At 40.2% G+C, this 19,314-nt stretch overlaps 1 protein-coding gene across 6 annotated transcripts in view; it reads right to left on the minus strand.

Moving 5' to 3' along the window:
- Positions 1–19,314, minus strand: part of PLEKHA7 (pleckstrin homology domain containing A7) — a 157,338-nt gene that overhangs the window by 119,792 nt on the left and 18,232 nt on the right. Inside the window, exon 1 of one of the 6 annotated variants that reach the window (XM_060275968.1) lies at positions 1–19,314. This exon is cut by the window's right edge and continues 11,886 nt beyond it. The exons of the other annotated variants lie outside the window; for them this stretch is intronic. The gene's annotated coding sequence lies outside the window, so the exon portion shown is untranslated. 6 annotated transcript variants of the gene reach the window in all.

Genomic DNA, 19,314 nt, shown 5'->3' on the forward strand with positions numbered 1-19,314 from the left:
CTGGTTAAAATTAATATTCCCAAAGTCTGGATTTGATATCCCACTTTATCACTACCCTAAGGAGTCTCAAAGTGGCTAACATTCTCCTTTCCCTTCCTCCCCCACAACAAACACTGTGAGGTGAGTGGGGCTGAGAGACTTCAGAGAAGTGTGACTAGCCCAAGGTCACCCAGCAGCTGCATGTGGAGGAGCGGAGACGCAAACCCGGTTCACCAGATTATGAGTCTACCGCTCTTATGTATGAACAGAAGTATGAACAGAAAGCCGATTTTAGAAAATTAAAGTGAGACCAAACGTAGTAACCTTTTTAAATCTTCAAGTTTTACTTTACAAATAAAACTAAGACTGTATGCATTGCAAATGAACTCCCAGAATATTCTTCTCTACCAATCTAAACAATATGAGTGAAATAATTTAAAATCACTTCACATTCCTGCACATGCCAGCATTAAGAACACAAACTTAAACTGGCCAGATGAAACAAGGTTTCCAGACTGTCAACTGATGAGTCATGCCATCTGTGAGAATTGTAGATTAGACCTTTGACACTTTCCTTAAGGCTTGCCTTAAAGTTATTTCATTGTAGTACTATCTGTTCAGACACAATTAGAAAAGTTGAATATTATATGTCATTAAGTAATGTCCTTTTAAGTGTTCAAAGTTTTTGTATCACTTTCAAGTGCTCCAAGTCTTTCATATGCACTATATACTGTAACTGTAATCCTTGCAAAAAACCCTGCAATATAAACTAGTATTTAGTTCTCCATATGCTGACGGGGGCTGAAGGAAATTGGCTTGTCCAAGGCCATCTTGTGAGCACACAGGAAATAAAATATTCCATCCAAGGACTTCCTGATTAGTAGTTCAGTCTTTTAACCTCTTACTTCACCAGCACTGTCAATGTACTCTGAAAATTGTGTACTGTTCTACAAAGTATGTTAAACCAACTTCTATAACAAAAAGCTGCGGTATTCATGCAGTCTCTGTCTGAAAATTAAGTCCACCATTTACCTATTTAGCATTTGCTTTACAAGCAAAGTTGCTCAGATTCTGCTGTACTTAAGGCTCTAGTTTAAATGCTGAGATTGTCATAGAAGCATAGAATTGAAGAGTTGGAAGAGACTCTGAGAGGAATGCAGGAATCTCAACTACAAATTAAAAACCTCCAGTGAAGGAGAGAGTCTGTTCCACTATGGAACAGCTCTTACCATCAGAAAGGTGAGTCCAGCACCTTCTGAGAGAGTCCGGAGGACTTGAATTCATTTCTGTCCTGCTTATTTTGACTGGTTTCAGTTGGTCCACCATAAAGATATAGGGTGCAATTTGAAGTCACACTAAGGCTTTCCCAAAGGAAAAATATCCCTTCTCTCTCACCCCCATGTGTTCTGTTCTGAGAGTTCTTCCAACCAGATTAGGGGAGAACATGAAGCGAGGAGAAGGGAAGTCCCTCCACAGGAGGACCAGGGGAGTATCAGTTCCAAACCTGGGTAAAAGTAATCAATATAACTGAAGAATATGTGGAGTTCAGATGTCACAACATGTTCAATGATTCATCCAAGTGGACTAAAGTTTGCTGGTGCTTCATGTTTTAAAATGGGAAGAATGGCCTCTTTCTAGTCCATAGGGGTCACCTGCTCTGCCATTTATTATTTTTACCATCTAGTAGCAGATCTGATTAGCCAAGGTGGGCACTGATGGGGGGGAAACTAGTTGTGGATATCACATATCCAAAAATCTTGTCGACAGCTCCAGGTTGCACAAACAGGAAGATATCAAGAATCCAAACACAAAAGGACTAGTGAAAACTTCAATCACCCGCGAATCCATATCTGGAGCGAAAATGGCACCGAAATCAGAACAGTTGCAAATGATCTAATCTGTAATGTGTGAAGCATATGGGACATAGCAGAGCAGAGGGTGTGTAAAGGGCTCCTAACCACACAGGACAGTTTCTGTGAATGGCACTACATTCACCCAATGGCAAAAGATGACATTATACCATATTTGACATCATAATTGCCACAGAACAGTCTATAGCTATGCTCCGTTAGTTTTCATCATGAGCCTTCTATCGCTGCCACAGAGACTTCACTGCCCCCAAGCTCCTCAGAAAACAAAGGGGATCCTTGGGCTCTAGCCAGTAGAAAATTCTATGTGTGATTGTGCCAACTTTGCTTTTTCAAGAAACTAGGCTTTCTACAGTATTACCAGCTATGCCTGCAGAGTAATGAATCCATCAGAGCCATCTAAGAACCATAACAATATTTCAGCATCCAAGGCAAACATTATTGATGGGTGCCCTCCCAACCACTGCAGAATTACTTTCATTTCATTTTCATCATATTCTGTATTAATCTCTTATGCTGCATTCAAAACATTTCTTTTTCCTTTTCTTCCACTGCTTTGGTTAAAACCCAATGTTAACTGAAGAATCAGGTTTTGTGAGATCCTGGGATAAGAAATATTTGCCCCACTTCCAATACTGCACCAAAAAGAAGAGCTCCTGGACAGGATTTCTCGTACTTTCCCCAGAGCTGCTTTCTCACCTCCTCTCATTTCTCGGATCATTTTTCAGTTGCCTTTGTAACTTCAGAGCAGTCCATTCTCAGCACTGCCAACCCAACCGATTATATAACACAAAAGTAATTTCTGCCACCTTAGCAGTTTGTTTAAACGCAGGTCTGGCTATGAGAACATAATTTGTTTCTGATGATTTTCAACTCTCTGACTATTCAGTTGTCTGATTATCCAGTTTTCCGATTATCTGATTATCCAATTCTCTGATTGTCTGATTGACTCGCTGACTTTCTGCCACAGATGGTTGGAACTGAAGGTGGAGACAGTGGCGAAGCTGCATACTCTGGCACCGGGGGTGGAGAGCAGGCAGGGGCATGGCTGGTGCACGTCCTGGGGGCATGGTGCATTGCCCACAGGGGGTGCATCCCGGGGGCATGGCATGCCGCCCGCAGGGGCGTGGCGTGCGTCCCGGGGGCATGATGCACCGCCCGCGGGGTGTGTGGCATGCATCCTGGGGCGTGGCACCCAGCGCGGTGAGGGGGTGAACCTTGCATGTCTGGGGGGGCAACTGTGATGGTACCCCCCCGCCCCTCCGCCAGTGGGTGGAGAAAACATCAAAAGAATGAACAGGGTTTCAGGGGTCTTTCCCTGAGTAAAATCTGAGGCAATAATCACATGTGGGAACACCCAACCCCAGACCAAATTGAAACAGCAAAGATGTATGGACTTAAAGAGAAAGTGTGGCTGAGCCCTCAACCTCAGAGACCATTTGTGGTTGAAAAAAGAGAAAATGTCAGAGAAAAGATAACATGCTGCAACTGCCTATACCTGGGGTCAGCAAACTTTTTCAACAGGGGGGCAGTCCACTGTCCCTCAGACCTTGTGGGGGGCCGGACTATATTTTGAAAAAAAAATAAGAACGAATTCCTATGCCCCACAAATAACCCAGAGATGCATTTTAAATAAAAGGACACATTCTACTCATGGAAAAGCATGCTGATTCCCGGACTGTCCGCGGGCCGGATTGAGAGGGCGATTGGGCCGCATCCGGCCCCCGGGCCTTAGTTTGGGGACCCTGGCCTATACTATGCAGTTTTGTCCAAAAGTTTTCTACTTTGACTGGCTTTCTGTGATTACTGTCAAGTCAGAAGATAGGTGATGGTCTTGTAGAACTGTAGCTTAACTTATTCTGCTTTATGCCCTTTTAATTGTAATCTACCCCAAGTCTTCAGAGTAGAAGAGGTTATATACGTAATTAATAAACTATGAGTTAAAATGTATTATAACAGTGATCTCACAAAATTTCCAAATGAGACCTCTTGTTCATTAAAATAAGAAATACCTGTGTAACATAAGAAAGCAAATAAGACTGAGGTTTACTTGCACCATTAAGTCACTAGAGATTTCTCTTGTAGGAGGAGCAGGACAACAAGAATGACAGGCATAAGATGATAAACATAAAACTCCAATGAATGAATATGTGGTCTGATTCAATTCTATACTTCTGATGTGCTTGTTAATCCTGATTTTTTTTATTCAAGAATAGTTATGTTGTCTGAAAAGTATTTAATGCTTTTACAAATCAATGTCTCCTGAGTTTTGAAGTCCTGGTTTATCTCAAACCTCCCTCACCAGTTCTGGTAATAAAAAAGCTATGCAGCTCCAGTAAGTGGCTCGTGTCTGTTAAAGTGATTGCCTTCTTTGCTACTAAGAGCAATTTCAAAAAGGAAGTTCACTTTCACTGTTAGAAAGTATGGTACTATTAATTCTAGTAATATAATATGCTGCAAAAATCCAGGCACCCAAATTTATTGACCCATGTCTATGTAGGCATTTTTATAGTTTCAGCAACACATTTTATAGTTTCAGCAATATCCCAAAAAGATACATAATAGCCCACTGTGGTTATTTCGTCTCAAATTTATGAAATGATGTGCTTCTTTTCTGTTAGGATAAGGTATGAGAAAACAGTGCCTGTTGACAGAGAAAGTGTAATTTAAATAGAAGAGAATTTTTTCCTCTTCAGCCCTTGTATGACTCTTGGAGTTGGAAATACACATAATACACATTTGCCTTTAACTCAACCTCTAAACCAAGGGCAGGAGCATGTGATAACTTATGAAACCAGTCAGCAAATATTGCATAGTCCCCACATGAAAAACTGCTACATGACAAATATAAATTCTGAACAGGAGTTATTAACATTAACAAAGCACCTGCACCAGTGTACCTTCCATTTCATTTGAGCATCTTATTGGTAGATTATACAGAACCTCTGCTAAAACAGCCTTTCATGTTTTCTTGTTGCTACTTCTTTTCTTCTCTAATAAATTTGTACAAAGGCCCTAGCACTAGTAATGTACAATGACTAGTGCCATTGAATGGAGATCATAGAATTGTAGAGTTGGAAGGGACCTCAAGGGTCATCTAGTCCCACCCCTTGCAATGCATGAATCTCAACTAAAGCATCCATGACAGATGGCCATCCAACCTTTGCTTAAAAACCTCCAAAGGAGAGTTCGGCACCTTCCAAGGAAGTCTGTTCCACTGACAAACAGCTCTTACCATCGGGAATGTTTAGTCAGAACCTCCTTTCTTGTAATTTGAACTAGCCCTAGCCTTTGGAGGAAAAAACAAGCTTGTTCCATCCTCCATATGACAGCCCTTTAGCTATTTCAAGATGTGAGTTTTCTCATATTGTGTCAAACTTTGCAGCAGATCGAAGCAGTCAAGTCCTCTTCAGGAGTGTAGGAAGGGGGGTGCAGCCCGTTTCGGGTGTCATCCTTGAGAGGGGTGACAAAACGGCACACCATAGGAGCGGCACTTACCGTGGGGGCTGGCCTGCATTGCGCCCGAGCCATGCATCTCTCCTGGGAATGACGTGGTGGCTCGGAGCCCTGCACTGCCCGAAATGGCAGCGTGGGGCTTGCGTCTGCCAGGCGGATTCCATGGGCAGCTCGCCACGGGGGCCCCGTGCACAGATTGCTGCAAGGCCCCCGTGCGGCGCCCCCGTGCACGGCTCACCCTGCCCCCATGCGTAGCTCATCCCGCCATGCCGCTCCTGGTGCCGGAGCAGCTAGCTACGCACCTGGTCCTCCTGGACCAAGTTTTTAAACTATTGTATTGTTTCATTACCATTTTGTAAATTGTCTGCAAAGGCAGTGCTTCTGCAATATCAGCAACATGGCAACCATGTTGATAACATAGAGAAGGCCAGCACTTAAGCCCCTTGAGCTATAGGCTTGCAGGCGCTAAGTGTGAAGAGTGTCTTTTAGACTAGGAGACCAAACATTGCCAAAAATCCCTAGACTGCCGAAGTTTATTGAATATTCTGGCCATTTGCCAGTTCAGAAAGCCTTCTCTTTCTTCTCTTTTTCTTCTTCTTCTGATCATTTTCACTATTATTTATTTACTTACAAACTGAGCCCAGAAAAGGCTCTACCTAGGTAGACAGCATTATAAGCTGACTGACAGTAACTAGCTTGGGGAAATTCTGAATTCAAAGGATTTGGTTCTAAGGTCTAGTACAAGCTAAATTCAGAGCAACGCTAGTCTTCCACAAAATAACATGCATACTACCAATATTTAGACTAGTTTGCAATGGAAATGTTTCAACGTTTTATAAAAGTTAATAAACAGATGTTGACAAGCCTTTGCATTTTCAATCCAAGTTAAAGGCCTTCAATGAAATGTTGTAAAGGAACTGAAATAGCTTATAATAGCTCCTGAACTTAATGGACTGATAACGAGAGAGCTTCCAGAATTAGCTTTCCTTATTAAGGCTTACAAGCTGACATTCACTTACTATCACTTCCACAAACAATCTAAACTATTCCTGATAAAATATTTGAAGTACTGCTGTTGCTTGTTTCCAACCTACAAGAGCAGGTTGAAGGTCATTTTTAGCCTCAGGAATAGGAAGTCTCAAATTGAGTAAGGGCTGAAACATTAATCATAAAAATACAGAAAACATTCTAAGAACAATTTCACAACATGCATTGTATTTTGGATCATGGGAATGAGACTCTACTAAAGTCTGAATGTAGAACTGGTTTGGTAATTTTTATATGCCTTAGTGTAAATCTGCTTGCTCTACAATGCTTTTGTTTTATCTATGAAAGAACACATGACATCGTACTTGCTAAGATAGGACAATTCTGTATTAATGTTACATTATGAAAATAAACACATTATAAGGTACTTGCCAATCTGGTTAGTGAATGAGTGCCAGGCCTAACTTTCCTTCCCAACTGGCTATAAAGGTAAAGGTAAAGGGACCCCTGACCATTAGGTCCAGTCGTGACCGACTCTGGGGTTGCGCGCTCATCTCGCATTATTGGCCGAGGGAGCCGGCGTATAGCTTCCAGGTCATGTGGCCAGCATGACAAAGCCGCTTCTGGTAAACCAGAGCAGCACATGGAAACGCCGTTTACCTTCCCGCTGTAGTGGTTCCTATTTATCTACTTGCATTTTGAGGTGCTTTCGAACTGCTAGGTTGGCAGGAGCTGGGACCAAGCAACGGGAGCTCACCCCGTCACAGGGATTCGAACCGCCGACCTTCTGATCAGCAAGCCCTAGGCTCAGTGGTTTAACCACAGCGCCACCTGGGGCAAATCGGCTGGGAGGTTGAAGCAATGCAGGGACAGGTGAGGGGGGCCCAGACTGGCTCCACTGGGCACCTGCATCACAACTCTCCCTCCCTGCCAACTTCCCTCTGCCCCTCCCCCCTGGCATTAGGAGGCCAGCTAAGTCAATTCCGCCCAACCAGCTGCTACTGCCAATTTTGCACTTATGCATTACAATAAGATATTCATTCTGCCAACAGCAGTATAAAACACCACACTGATAACATGTAACCTTAACTTTAACAAACAAAACTTTCAACAAACCAGCAGTGGTACCAAAGTGTGCCAAAAATAATCCATAAGAGGAATCCTAATCACTCATGATACGCATACATTACTTTCAAATAACGAACATAATCACAAAATCAGTTTCTAAAATTACAACCAGAAACATAACATAGTTGCCTATTTTCTCTATTGCAAAGATTTTATATTTGCATTTGAGGTTCTGTGATATGTGATTTATGCAGATTTTCAGCAAGAACATTACAAAACACAAGAGTAACTTTTCAAAATAACACAAATGAATCAATCAAACAAAAAAGTTTGGTAGGTTTCAGTAATTCTAGACACAACAAAGTGCTGAAATTAAATATGTCAATGATCAGAAGAGATCCGATTATAACCAGATAAAAGTAGCTAGGAATTCCAGAAAACATGGGGAGTTCCCCTCTGGTCAATACAGTGGTACCTCGGTTTATGAACACAATTGGTTCTGAAGCGAACTTTCCCATTGAAAGTAATGGAAAGTGGATTAATCTGTTCCAGACGGTCCGCGGAGTACTTAAACTGAAGCGTTCATAAACTGAAGCAAACTTTCCCATTGAAAGTAATGGAAAGTGGATTAATCCGTTCCAGATGGGTCCGCGGCGTTCGTAAACCGAAAATTCATAAACCGAGGTGTTCATAAACCGAGGTGCGACGAAAGTCCTTTACTTTCCGTCTTTTAACTTTGACCTCTCAATTATTAGAAGCCCTAACAGGGATTTCTGAGGTAACTCAAACCTCCCACTTACCCCTCTAGCCTTTCTTTAAACCCTCTAGCACTGGTGGGTTTTCAAAAATAAAAGAGAGTCCTCTTCCAGCCTAAACGTGACCAGGTACCTATATAGACTTGGGGCTATAAGTAAGACTGTTCCTATGTGTACTCAGATAACGGTTTTCACTTCACTAGAAACACCCTCACTGTAAAGCTAGCCTCCTTCCTGAGGTAACTTTATTATAAGTCAGAATCTGTCTCCTCCTTTAGCCCCCCTCCTTTTCTTGGTGCACTCTCAGCCACAAACTAACCTTCCTCCTCTAAAAGGCAGTTTTGACAGTTTAAAAGAGTTCCCCACCAACTGGGTTCCTGCATACCTTAGCTGGAAAATGAAATAGACGATTACTGGTATGACACTTTAAAGATGGATATTTATTGGCTTGAATCTTAATGGTTGCTTTCTGGTAACATTGGTACAAACTTAATTTCACAGGTAACGTTCTTGGTAATCAAACAACAGAATATCTTTCAACTACTTCATCTACTCTAACTCTACCTTCTCCACAACCACCCAAGCTCCCACACAAAACCCCCAACCGCCAACTGACATAACTGTTCCCCTTTTCATTTAAACCCCATGCAGGCCCCGCCTCCCATGGAATGTTGCTGCCAGTTAACCAGGAGTCTGGGTTAACCCTTCGATAGATCGGTTGCGAAACAAAAACACAACATAACAGTTTCAAATTCGCCACTATATGCACATTATCGCTACTAGTGACACTGCTGCCAGGAGGCTAATTGTTGTGGCTCTGCACTACCAGGCAAGCTGCTCTTGATATGTCATGAAGCAGTTTTTGTTACCTAACTCTGCCTAGTTTGAATGACAAATTTCAGAAGCTTGCCACAAACAGTTCCAAGCATTAGAACACAGGCTGCACCCTAGAAGGAATGTCTCCAAAGAAACTTAAGAGTCACCATTTATTTGAAGGCTCTGTATAATTATTTCTACAATCTGTACATTACTCCATCGTAGTTCATGAGGCACTGGGGGAAAGGGGTATAAGGATGACCCACTTGACCCAGTCTTATAAGTCATTCACAGAAATTACTAACTGCCTGCCCACATGTATTTACTTTACTTATTGTGGCACAGTGATGGTCTGAAGGGAAAAAAGAGCCAAATTTATTCCAGTTCCCCCCCCAAAAAAATATTCCTGGATGGTTACCTACAAAGGATTTTTTATTCACCATAGGCAACTAATTGTTGCCTGATTCACAGCAAACCACCAATTTTGTTTTAGGTAAACATGTTGAGCTTGTAAAGAACTATTTGCCTACACAATTATTAAAACAAAATTATTTTGCTTTAAAATAAGCTTCTAAATTAGGCTACTGATACGAAGAAGGCAGGAGGGCTTGTGTGTGACACGACTGTGGATCATGGAATTATTAAGAACTTAAGAACCACCTACAGGATCAGGATGGTGGCCCACCTAATCCAGTATCCTGTTCTCACAGTGGCCAATGCAATACGTATGGAAAGCCTGCAATAAAAATAAAGCAGATCTTGCAAGCCTAAGGTGCGCCTGACCCTGCTGTATAGATCATTGCTGCTCTATACAGAGGTGCACCTTACTACACTCATAACAAATGTAGAAATTCCAGCTCTGCAGGTGGGAGCTAATGGGAGCAGGTCAGAAAATGTTCATAAACCCTGATTTAAACAAATCAAGTGACATCAGAGGATTTTGGTTATTTTTTTAAAGAAAAAGATAAATTTAACTTTCTAAAGTAGGCTTTCACCAAAATATAAAAGATGCCTCTCTAAGAACTATAATTGCTGACATCAGGTAGCAAATGTAACCACACCAGATGCACACACAATCAGGTTGTAACAGGCTCTAAATTCCAATGGCTATATTTTTGCAATGTTATGTGCACAAAGCAGTAGTCAACTCATCATAGGTGTCTTTTAGTTTTACATTTAACTCTCAATTTGAAAACTCTCAGTAACCTATTGAGTTTGTAACCAATGCACTGATATGCTTCCATCTACATTGTCAACAAAAATTATTCATGTGATTCATAGGATTTTAGGTGGTTTTTATATTGCTGATAAGAAACTATGTTCAAAGCCAAACAAACTTCTGTTTTCTAAAGCCGTCTTGTTTCCCCGGCCCCCCAATGCATTCGTCTGATCTATAGTGATTTATGAGGCTGTAAAGACAGCTACAAAATAATGAAAAATCACTTTATCTCCCATTCTCATCCTCAGGCTTTTATGAACCAAATGAAATTGACACGTCATTCATGAATAATGTGCAAGACAATTGGTTTAAGACAATTACTTTCCTAATCTGACAGGTAAGCAAGATAGATTGGAACTAACTCTGAACCCTGAAAGGAGTCAGATTTCCTACACTGATTAATGGTATGTAATATAATTGTGTTTCCAGGTAACCAATATTGTTTAGACTTATCCAATATAAAACATAGGTTTTATATACTGATCCTTAGAAAATCAAACAGCAGTATGGAAGCATAAAGACTACTGGACTTGGACACAGTGCTTGCGTTCAGACACAACACTAAATCATGGGCACCAACACGAAGGGGCCCATACACATTTGCCCCTCCCAAAGTAATATTTAGGGAGTGTCCCCCCAAAAAACTGACCATACCAAGCCACCCCAGCCTCCTTTTCCACCGCTGCCACATGAGAGTGCAGATAAGGCACCCGATCAAGCACCCACCTCACTCTCCCAGGGCACCCTCCATCCTTGCCTCCCGATGCCTGCTGGCTTGTGGATGGGGAGAAGAGGGGGGGGTGCCCAGGCTGGGTCTGCCATTGTCCCCTGGTGAGCCCCCCAGCTCAGCCTCTTAGTGCCGATCCCAACTTGAGCAGTACTGCCTCCCATGCTTGGAGCCTGGCTGTCCATGCCTCAGAAGTGCCAGGTAGAAGAGAAAGGTGGGGCAGCCTCCCCCAAGCCAAGGGAGGCCTCACCCTGGGCTGCATTCATGTGGCTTTAGCCTTCCTCCCTCTGTCCTTCTGAAAACCTTCTGGCGGGGGTGGAGCAGCCCTCCGAATAGTTTTTTTTTGCAAGTTGGCGCCTACATAAATGAACCTTAAAGTTGTGAATCCTGGGTTCATATAGTTCTAAGAGATCAGGAAGGATTCTAACAGGAATCGAGTGAGTTTTAGTTCTTAGTATACACGTACAGTACTCTATTGCTATATCCCAAAATGTGTATGGAGACACTTTCAGTGGGATTATTTGCAATCACGTGATTAGAGGAGAACAATGAACAAAGCTGATATGACATTACAGTAGTTCAAAACTATAATACAGGAAGTGTCACCTTCATTTTTGTTTCTGCCACCCATTCTAAACATGAAATTGGTAATTTAGCCCAATAGCCAAATCTGTTTGAATCGTTTTCATCACCCAATGTAATTCTCCTCCAGTATCTTTGAGAATAATCTGTTTTTTAAAAACCCTCCAAGGTGCATATACCCCTTGCATTGTGAATTGTTGAATATTTAATATGTGATTGCTACTGTTCATCCACACTTATAACTAGCGTTTCTGATTATAATTAATATTATAACCAGGTGTCCAACTAAACACTATTATTGTATTCAAAATGCTATAACTGATAGTCTAGAAGCCACTTAAAAATGAATATAAAGATATAGAATTTTGTTTTAACATTTTGGACTTGGAGCTAATGAGCCACCATTGTTTCAAGGAAATAGACTTTCAAATAATAGGCCGGAGGTAATTTTTTTATTTAAAATCAGTGTCAATATTCAATTGTAGAGGAAAAAGTAATAACTGATGCTGTACAACAAATGAATTAAGAATATTTGCTGCAGAAACTAATTCATTTCCAAAACAAAAAGGCTTTTATCATGCTTAAAATAGGATTTAAAATACAATATATTGAAAGGGAACTCATATTAAATTACATAAGCAGATATTCTCATTGCTAGGTTTCCAGTTTAGTTGCATAATCTAAGAGACAAACCAGACAAGATCCCAAGATAGCAACCCAAAATCAAGACATGTTTTATAAGGTTAAAAGAATCCTGAACTTTCCATATGGATAGATTAAGAAGTCCAAATAAGATTTAAGAGGTTTAACTTTAAAGAGGAACAAATTTAAAATGTGAATACAGAAAGATGAGGCAGATGGTAGAATTACATTCTATCTCAATATGCAGTGATAGAGCATTATTGAAATAATTAGCTCAGCACTGTTTTGGAAAATATGAAGCATTCATATGAGTAACAGCCTCAAAGTACCTTGAGAAATAAATTATTTTATTTAAATCTGTTAAGACTGCATGGCATGGCAAAACTGAAAATAATATTTGAACCTCAACTGTACTTGGCTTTGGCAAAACTAAAGCAATTAATGAAGAGGCTATTTCTCCCCACAGAAATTTTTTCAAGCAAATAATTGCTCAGGCACTTTCTGAAGAGATACCATTGCATAAGAGGGCTGTAAAATATAAACTCCTGAATGTCTGAATCAACTGACTAATTTAAAACCAAGAATCTGTATATAATTATGAATAAGGCAGTGTATGTCTGATCTACATGAGTCATGAAAAGCATTTTCTTTCAGGTCAAATGCATATTGGTATTGAGAATTAAGGTTTATTGACAAAATTACCATTGTAATCATGCTATCAACCCTACTATTAACAAAGATGGCAGACCTCTTCCCAGAAATCACTCATAGCTTTATGTAGCAGAGATGACTGCTTTGTGTACACCAGGGTTTCCCCTGCAACAAACAGCCAGTATGGGTGGCAAGTATTATCATCCCTAGCTAACAGAACCAGTGGTCAGGGATGGTGGGAACTGTAGTCCCAAAACATCTGGAGGGCCAAGTTTGGACTTGCCTGTATTATACATACTTCCATATCGCTTCCCTCCTCTCCTGCATTAAGAACCCTCTACTCCCAACTGCAAGACAGGAAAACTAAAAGGAAACTGGCCTCTGGCACTAGTCAGGGCACTGAGCACCACTGGGAAGCTACACTTCCTGCTTCTCAGGAAGAACCTCCTCTCAGGAAGAACCAAGTGTCCCTATTTTTCAGGGACATCCATGATTTAGAAAAGCTGTTCCAGCTTCTGATTTGACCCCAGAATGTCCCACTTTTCCTTAGGATGTCCCTATTTTCATTGGAGAAATGTTGGAGGGTATGGTAGGATGTCCCTGTTTTCATTCTACTCTGATGGAAGCTTCAGCTTCAGGCAGGTGGTGGAAAGCTACCATCTGAGTTAGCTGGCAGAAAGCCCAAAACTGTGTGTTTGGGGCAGGACACTGACAGCTTTGGTTCTGTTGGATCCAGATCTCCATAGATCCCCATAGTGGCCTAATCCCTGAGCTCCTCAACCATACCAACCTGGAGCTTGGAAAGGGAAAAAGAAAGAAAAAATGTCTCCCACCCTGGTGAATGTGAGGTGGCAGAGCTTGGAAAACTGTAGCAAATCCACCTCTCTAGATTTCTTTGTCCATATTTCTGAAGTTCTTTGCAGCTTTAAAATGAAGAGTCTAGGTGGCTATATAAAAGTAAGGTTGAATCTATAAATGCTGGAGAATGCAGTTGCAGAATGGACTCTATTATTTCACAAAGGAAGGGATGCACATACCCGAATGCTCCCCTGTATTTTTTTAAAAAAATCTGCAAAAAGAGCAGCACAGCAGAGAGAACCATTGTGATCTGAAGTCTTTTGCTACAGAAATATAACACAAACTCGACAATTTTTTTTATTCCTGGAAGACCTTCAATCTTTTAAAAAATGGATTGCTGGTACACTAGGGGTTGGCAAATTGTCATCCTTGAAATGATATCTCATAAACTCAAGTAACTAAAGAACAGAGCTCAAAAGGCTTCCCCGCCCCCCTATGTCCTATGTCACCAGTATACGCAAATACCTGCTCATCTAAGACTTTATAGAATCTTTTATTGCAATAATGATGGAACTCACAGGTGAAGAATACCTTTGTCCTTCCAGGTTGTGGTGCTTTATAGTTCACATTTTGTATTCTTTGTTTGCTTTCTTTTTTATGTTTGTACTTTTAAACAAATCAATAAAAATACTAAAAATGAAATGACAGAAAGCTCTGTTATAAAGGCAAAGTTCTGAAAATAATTACCGTAGGTTAATGATATTTTATATATCTCCTCACGATGGCAGCATAAACCATTCTGAATTTAAATTGGCAGCATAATCCTTTCTATCCTGATGTTTTAAGTATTAGTTATCTGTAACATTGTTTGTGACGGACAGTTCTAAGTTTTAGGCAATAGTATTAACCATTTTCCAACAGCAGCTTAATACACTGGGTATTAAACAGAATTCAGTAGGACCCAAGCGTGGCAGATGTCAAGTATGTCACAGTCCTGACTTCAAAAAAGTCAAAGTTTCAATAGACTGAACAGCACATAGTCCTTTATTTTTATTTTACTAAGTTAATTTTTTTCATAATAGACTTAGCAAGCTCCAAAATGATTAATGGAAGGAGTAATGTAGAATACTGAAGCCAAGGTAAGTTATTGCTGCCCTCTTTTAAAAGTGAATATGAAGCTGCAACTATTGCAGCTTATGATAGGGAGGGAGGATATGACATTTATAAAGCTGGTGGAATAAAAAGAAGAGCAAACATTTTTCTCTGTTAAAGAATCTAGTGAATGATGTAATCAAGAAAGCTATATAGGAGGAGTTCAGTGGTTAATTATGATAAGTAGAGAACTTAACTTTTTTTAAAAACAAACCATTAACACCTTGAAAACAGTCTAACCAAACATGGGAAGGGCTATTAGTATAATATGTCAGTACTAGAGATAGGGAAAGCTCTGACATTTCTCTAAAAAGCAATTCTATCAGCATGATACATTTCATAACTGACAAAGAATGAGAATACAGAAAGCTGACTACTAGGAATAAATACCTGGCAACATCTTCAAAATACTTTCATGCAAACCAGATATACTGTGGTTGATCTTAACTATGGTTTGGTTGAAACAAGCCAACTTTAAACCATGGCTTATAGAGTTGCTTGTTTCAAACAATCCATAGCTAAGATTAGCCACAGTTTAGGGTTCAGACATAAAATGAAATTGTGCTTAATCAAAAAGCTTTCAGTTTACCTTTCGTGGCCACCCAAGAGAGAGAATGGAGATGGAAAAGTGCATGAGCCCAGAACTCATCATCTAGGCTTACTCCCATCACAACAAAACATGAGTGCCATCATCAAGGAAGAAGACAGAGATCAAATGGCAATCATGACTGACAACATGTATTGATAGTCATCATGTATCTTACCCAGGAAAATATAAAAAGTGATAACTGCTATTAAACTGTAATAAGACCTGATAAGGAAGATTAATATTCAAGAGATAATAGATAACAGTTTGAGGATGGTTGTAGTTTGTAGTTTTTCAGACACATTGTGTCAATATCTAGCATTGTGTCTAAATTGATAAATTCACTTAATTTTTATTTTAAATTTTCAAGATGGTATCTGAAAATAATTTCAAAATATTCAACCCCTATAATTACATTCTGAGATCTTCAAAATGGCATTCCATTTGCAGATGTGTTGCAACTGCACAGAGATCTGTAAGCATTTGTGGAAGGTTTTCTTGTCATTTAAATGTTTCCTTAGTTACTTTGTTTAATGTTAGCAATTCTAGCTATGCTACTTCAGAGTAAGGGCCAAGGTCCACTGTTAAAACAGTTATCTGACAATGATTCATGAATACAGGGATATTTTGCAATATTTGTGTTTTGTGTTTATTCATTCTAGTCACTGATACTGTAGTCCAGCAGGAACTCAAATTCTAGATTTGATTCTCCCTGCAATGCTACTCCACATGTAAAAATGCAAAGTCCATTTAATCTTATCAAATCATTAACTGTGATTTAGAAGAGCCACCACCAGCAGATAAGTAAACCATACCTTCTTGGTAATATTTCAACTATAGGTGTAATGAATGCTTCAACACTCTCATTACACATGCCAGCTCAAATGTCTGGAAACTGCTGGCATTAATAGCACAGCATTATAGCAGGTTTATCAAAACAATTTTTAGAGCTTCCCTATAGGGACTGTAACATTTTAATCAGCCATAAGATACATCAAATTCAAAATTCAGCCCCACAGCTTCTGACTAACCAAGATTGTGCAGGAAATCATTTCTGAAACAATCACCAAAAACATGTTTTTGGGCAGAAAGCACACAATATAAATGTTAATATTTTTTTATTCAGCAAAATTTATATACCATTTGATTGTAATAAAACCATGAAATTATTTGCAATAATAATTCAATTATTACTTCGCTGAAAGAAGCCCAACTTATCTCTTAACACCAGTGGTTTTTTCTGGGGGGACGCAGAGGGACGCATACCCCTAAGCATTTTGTGAATCTAAGTTTGGCCTCATTGAGGGGCAGTATTTCAATAGGAGTAGGAAAATGAAAGTACCCCTAAACATTTTTTGAAAAAAAGCACTGCTAATGGAACTGCTGTGGCCACAGAAGCTGGTCGAAATATTTGGAAAATATTTTTTAGCAAACCTGAGCCAATTTATATTCTATCTACGCCTCAACAACTGTGTGGTCAGCTGTATCTTATGGTATTTATCTCCCCTCCTCTCTATTTGATTTTCCCCCTTTTTTGCAATAAAAAGTTATTTTCCAAAATAATAAACAATAGCAACTGGGTAAGAGTCTAGTTATACAATACAATATACACACAGAAATTACATTGAGTTTGTAATGTCATTTCAAGTACATTCTTAAGACATTAATGGTAATATAGCCTATCCACAGACAAACTGAAATGTTGGTGGGAGATAATTGTTATCGTCTTTTATTACAGTACCTTTTGCTCCCCTTCTAAACCCAGTTAGTTGCTCTGAGATAGCCACATCCCAAATGTTGTTGAACCATACCTTGAGGGGGTAGCTCAGCTTGAGATTTCCTAAAGTATGCTATCACCAAACATGCAGCCGTAGTAGAAAGAAAACTAAATCTTTATGTTGAATAGTAAGGTCAGAGTTTAATGAAAACACCTGAAGACTGTAGTGATTGCTCTCAAATTATAGCAATTATTATAACATATAAAGGAATAGAAACATTTTATTTGGCATAAGCTTTTGTGGACCTCAGAACAATCCACCAAAGAGCTCAAACTCAAGCGTATATGTAGTTTTCAGTCAATAATAATTTAAAAATCCAAATAACATCCATGACAACAGAACAGTGTGCCTGTAAACATGATTTTCGACTCTCATTTTATTACCATTTATGAAAAACTGCATAGGAATTGTGAATTGCATTCTAAGCACTAGATAGATTTGTTTAAAAAAAAATTACAAACACATTATACTTCAAAACCAGTAACAAATCAATTTAATGGAACTGAATTAGCTCAGTGAGAACATTGTTTGCATTCCATTGTCTTGATTAGAAGGGTGATTAGGCAGTGAAAGTCCACACTTGGCTGAAATCTAATCTAATCTGTGGTTGCAGAACAGAAAGCACAATTTCACTGTCAGTAAACTCCTTTGCCTGATTCTACACTCTCAAATACACTTCCCACAAGCCATTTGACTACATGGATATTATCTTCATACAGAGAAAACAGGTTGTGTGAAGCAGCCCTTAGCTAGCTTAAGTTTTTTCTATGCTTCTACATATACATGACAGGATAGGACAGGAGCAGTCTAATGTGAAGCACACCACTACTAACAATTACCAAGAACCAGTGCTAAATTGACAGAACTTTTGATCACAGGAACCTTAGTAGGTATCAGTATACTTAAATAATCAACAGAAAAAGAACCAGTGCGGCATAATCAGGAATGTAGCGGGGGGGGGGGAGATGCCAGGAGGGATATAGCTCTGGGAGCATGATTTTGAGGGAGTGCCAACCAGCCCCCCCCCCCCGGATCCCCGTCCCACTCTGCCTGCCGCCTGGGGTCTCTGGACCCCATAGCCCAGCCTGGCCTTGCTGCCATGTCCCTGGCCCCTCACTTAATGGCTGCCTGGCCAGTGTTGTGGGGATGCGCCTACCAAGGGTCTCATTGGCCAGCTGGGCTTCCCCATGTGGGCAAGTGGCGTAGCACAGCCCCATGAATTCTCCATGCCCTGTGCCCACCCAGCAGCATCACTGGCAAGTGCTGGCACGGTGGGTTTTGTTCACCTGCTGCGTCCCACCCCCAGTCCCGACCACACGTATGCATGTATGCCCTGGGTGCCAGCAAAGGACACAACATCACTGGGCATGATGATTGGACCATAAGATGGACTAGGATAGGCATCCCCAAACTGCGGCTCTCCAGATGTTTTGGCCTACAACTCCCATGATCCCTAGCTAACAGGACCAGTGGTCGGGGAAGATGGGAATTATAGTCCAAAACATCTGGAGGGCCAAGGTCTGGGGATGCCTGGACTAGGACCTGGGAGAGCAGAGTTTAAATCCCCACTCAGCTGTACAGTTCATTGAGTGACCTTGGGCCACTCACCATCTCCTTATTAAGTCTCTCTCTATATATGCCCTATAATATATAGAGTGGTATAGAAATTTAATTAAAAAATAATATCATTTTGTTTTTGCGTGTGTGTGTGTTCTTTTAATGAACTTTGTCATATCTTTCTAAAGAACATTTAGAATGGAGTGTTGTTTTGTAACTTCTGTTGCTTCCAAACTTTACAACAATATACTGTTTGCCCACTCACAAGAAAAACTTTCAAAATATTCATCTCACTGTTATACTGAAATATGATGGGAAGACTCAAAGCATTCAAAACTTTGATTTAAATGTCACCAGTGATAATCACATGAAACAGAATGTGACGTTCCATGTTGAATTCACATCTTCCCACTAGCAGTAAGTTTGAATACTTGCTCTATTTATTATTTACAAAAAGAAAAGTAATCTGCAAAGAAAAGGCTCATGAGAAAAGCAATCCCCCACATACTGCATCAATCTATTTTCAAATTAAAGATTGTTTTTCTAAAAATTCCCTGACAGAAGAGTTCAAAAAAGTACTCTCAATTCTGGGACTGTAGAGCTCTGGACCCCTCCATCAGCTAAGGGACTAAGGGCTCCTGTGCTACATGGCACAATGGTTGTGTGTGATATGTGGACAGGCATTATTTCAAA

Source organism: Zootoca vivipara, chromosome 1 (genome assembly GCF_963506605.1).
Source record: "Zootoca vivipara chromosome 1, rZooViv1.1, whole genome shotgun sequence".
NCBI lineage: Eukaryota > Metazoa > Chordata > Lepidosauria > Squamata > Lacertidae > Zootoca > Zootoca vivipara.